Source organism: Carlito syrichta, unplaced genomic scaffold (genome assembly GCF_000164805.1).
Source record: "Carlito syrichta isolate Samal-C Ts95f unplaced genomic scaffold, Tarsius_syrichta-2.0.1 Scaffold315518, whole genome shotgun sequence".
Classification (NCBI taxonomy): Eukaryota; Metazoa; Chordata; class Mammalia; order Primates; family Tarsiidae; genus Carlito; species Carlito syrichta.
In genome coordinates, this window is record NW_007259614.1 from 391,141 (window position 1) to 395,310 (window position 4,170).

Sequence of the window (4,170 nt, forward strand, 5' to 3'; positions counted from 1 at the left end):
TTAGGTTTACAGAATTATTGTGAAGATAATATAGGGAGCTAGCATATACCTCATAGCCAGTATTGTTAACAGGCTACATTGGTCTGGTACATTTGTCACTGCGAAGAGCCAGTATCGGTGCATTGTTATACTTCATGCACATTTTCCCTGTCTTGCCTACTGTCCTTTTGCTTTCCCTGGCTCTTATCCAAGATACCACATTACAATTAGTTGTCATGTCTCCTTGGACTTCTCTTGGTTGTCACAGTTTCTTAGACTTTGATTGTTGTGATGACTGTGACAGTGTTGAGGGGGACTGCTCAGGTTTTCTGGAGAAGACCCCTGCCTTAGGGTGCATCTGGTGCTGTTCTCATGATTGAACTGGGATCTTGGGCTTTGGGGAAGAAGAGCATAGACGTCAAGTATGGTTCTCACTACATCCTGTTGTGTGTGCTTCTCATCTCCTGCTGTCAACATGACTTACCATTGTTGTGTTGACCTTGACCACTAGGCTCTTTGGAAGGAAGTCGCTGTATGCAGCCCATATTTAGAGGTGGGATTTATACTCCAGCTCCCAGGGCAGAGTATTTACCTAGATTGCTTAGAATTCTCCTGCACAGGAGATTTATCAGTGTGGACTCCTGGATATTTATTTTACACTTTGGGTTATAGACCAGTACTACTTGATTTATTTTGTGGCTCAAATGGGCCCAGATTTGGCCGGCGAGAGCTCCATCAAGACTTGTCCCCATTGCTGTGAGTGCATTTCTAGGTTAGTCCACGGAGTGAGCAGGAAGGGGAAGTGCAGCACCGGACTGTCCGCTGTACTAAAATGTTCTTGCCCAGCAGGGCGAGACAGCGTTCCTGCTCTTGCCAGGCCAGGTTCCCGTCCTGCTGGCTCTGTGCTGTCTGAGGCAGGGCTGAGCTCACAGCTGTTCCTAGTACTTGCTCCTTGTGCTGGCCTCTGCCTACGTGGGCTGCATCTCAGTACTGTCATGATGTGGGGGAGATGAGACTAAGATGGCCAAATGGATCTCGCCATTGCCATGAGGTCTCTGTGCAGCAAGTAGCAGTGTTCTCCCATTAGTGACGGCCACCTGGAGGCATGTCCAGGAAACAGCGGGCAGGAGGGCAGAGACAGCACTGGGGATTCCATCCAGCCCTCCGAGAGGCCCCAGCTTGTCCTGCTACCGGGCTGAATCTCCTCTCGTGGGCCTGGCCCCCAAGGAGGTCCCGGCGTGGCACAGCAGGGGTGGTGGGCCCTTCCTAAAGTCAGGGCTGAGAACACTGTCTGTCTTGGCTGCCCATATCCTCAGAGGCTGTGGACGCTTACTGCTTGACTAATAAAATGTAGGGAATTTCTGGGAAGTGTGTGATTAAAGGAAACAAAACCCAGCCTGGGCAGCTTGGTGAGACCTAGTCTCTATAATAAATAGATAAATAAAAATTAGCCGGGCATGGTGACGCGCATTCATAGTTCCAGCTACTTAAGGCTGAGGTGGAGGGATCACCTAAGCCCAGCAGGCTGAGGCTGCGGTGGCTGTGAGCGTGCCACTGCACTCCAGCCTGGGCAGCGGAGTGAGACTCTGACTCAAAAAATAAAAAAAAGAAAGAAAACACAACTCTTCCCTGCGAGTAGTCTTCTGGTTTGGTTTGATCTTCATCCTGAAAGAGACACCTCTTCACTGTTAGGGAATATTGGGCTTTCTCACTTGAAATTTGATCCTTGGGTGTTTTGTTCCTTGGAGCTTTGGTCAAGAGCTGACTGAAGACTCCTCCTGGTCCAGCAGGTCCCCTTAGTTGGTGGAATGGCCATTCCCAGAATGACCTTCTGGGAGCCTATGACTTGGGAAGAGCGCTCGGCCAAGAGTCAGAAGTCAGGAACTCTGTTACTTCATCACTAACAGGCTTGGATAATTTGTCTCTTTGGGCTTCTGGGTTTTGAATTTCTTCCTACTTGGCAGGAGTATTTCAAGGACCAGATGTTGTAAATCCTCAGGAAACATTTGTTATCATTACTATTTTGACCTGATTATCACTATTACAACAAACTTCCCACTAGAACTTAGTGGCTGTTTCTTTGGCCTCCCAACTCAAACCATGTTGGAAAAACAGAAGAAAGGGTAGTGACGACTGATGTACCAACAGCTTGTGCACCAGGGACTGTGCTCATGCTTTAGTTTTGTTTTGCCTTCATAGTAGCCCCTAAGAGATGGATACAGTTGTGTTAGCCCACCTTCACAGCTGAAGAGGATGGAGTGCAGAGTCGCTTGCTTGGCTAGCAAGAAACGGAACCAGAACTTGGAATCTGGCTGGCTGCAGCCTGTGCTTGTAACCCCCAGAGCCACGCTGCCTCCCTCAGTGTGTTCTGTCGGGGCTTTGCGGTAGCTGAGGGCCTTCAAATTCTGACCTCTATACTAGGCAGGTGGGGTCAAGTGTGAGGAAGGTGACTTCCCGAGGACAAGGACCAGCCCTTGTCCCTGGCCGAGCCTCTCCTTTGGGTCCCAGACATTTCACAGCATTTGAGGAGCAGGATGGAAGCTGCAGTGACACAGCCCTCTCGGCCACAGTGAGGACAGGGTTGTCCCCAGCTGCCCAGGGTACCCTGACACCCACAGATGTTGGGTGAGGAGGGAAGTCTGGTTTTACCCTTCCAGACCACAGACTGATTCCTGCTCCTCGGATCCGCTGGCCACGCTGGTGCCCATGGAGATGGCCTACCTTGCAGTCTGCTCCACAGTGAGGGAGATGGTTCTGGGTAGGTAGAAAGGTTGGGTTATTTTAATTTTCCTCCTATTTTTTCCAGCAAGGCCTGTGATTATTACATTAATCTTCCGAGCGAAGTTTTTACGACCCATCCCTCGCTGACTATGAGAAGTTTCTCCATCCATTACCAAGAGGGAAACAGACCCTAGTGGGGAGGAAAATATTTGTTACATCTTATCAGGCTGACACACAATCTAACAACAATTACAGCAGCCCCATTTTTTGCACTATTTCAGCTTCAGTGTGAAAAATTGTTGTAATATTAAAGTGAGGCAGGGTGGGGGTTGGTCGAAGGAACTGGCTGAATATTCGGGGCTGTTGTTGGCCCAGGCTCTCTCAAGTGCCTCCCAGCAAGGCGATTGGGCGGCTGAGAGAGAGGCAGTATTGGCACATAAATCCGAGCACCCTGTCTCCTGTGCTAAGGCCCTAGGACGGGCTTGGGAAGGGCTCTCGAAAGCCCGTGTTCCTGGCTCCTGCTGGGAACCGCCGAGTCCCTGCTGCTTTTTCTCATGCTGACACCATCTCGCTGCCACGCCTCTTAGGGCTGCAGCCCCCAAGCTTATTCCTAGGATAGTTTGCTTAGCACTAAATGTGTGGTGCTCTGATGCCAGAGTGACTTCTTGGTTAGCAAACATTTCCCAGTGTAATCAGTGGAGCTGCAGAAGGAACGTGGGGTCGCATTCGCGCTGACCTCCATCTCTAGGCCCTGGGGCTGGCCCTGGGCTGGGCAGCTGGACCAGCCCGAGAAGGCCCACCTCTGGAGGGCTCCGGGGCTGAGGGGCAGGTGGAGAGGGGAGCACAGGTCCTGGGGTACCGGACAGGGACACGGTCTTGATTGTGTCTGCCTCCTCTGTTTGGCCCTAAGTCCTAGGCTCTTCTGTTCCTTGAGCCTTGGTTTCCTCTTCTGTAAGATGGGACAGTCACATCTCTCTGGGACAAAGCGAAGGTCACCGTTTGTCCCAGGAGCCACAGCCTGCTAGGCCCTGTCCCTCCACATCCCAGACAGTTGGTGCTGGAAGAGCATTTAGGGTCCCTCCAGATCTGGGTAAAGCCCTGCAGCCCAGAGGCCAAGCGCTGGCTCAGGGCCACACAGCTCCAGAGCAGAGACCATGGCACAGGGCAAAGGCATGAGCTTTTCCTCAGGGGCCTCCATTTCCAGAAACCATGCGCTGCTCCTGGCTGGGCCCCTCTGTGGTCTTGGGTGAGGCTCAGGAGGGGCCGGGGCGGCCGGTGGGGGAGATGGCCGCCTCTGCCCCGCAAGCTCTGGCATTCACGGGGCCGGCCCGGCCCCTCCCATTGGGTCTCTGGGAAACAGCCCCCGGGAGGTGGAACCGTGTCCACCTGTGGTCGTCCCTCCGCTCCCGCCAGCCGGCTTCCAAGCCCTCCTCGCGGCTCTGCCGTGCTTCCTCCCTGTGGGGCCGCGCC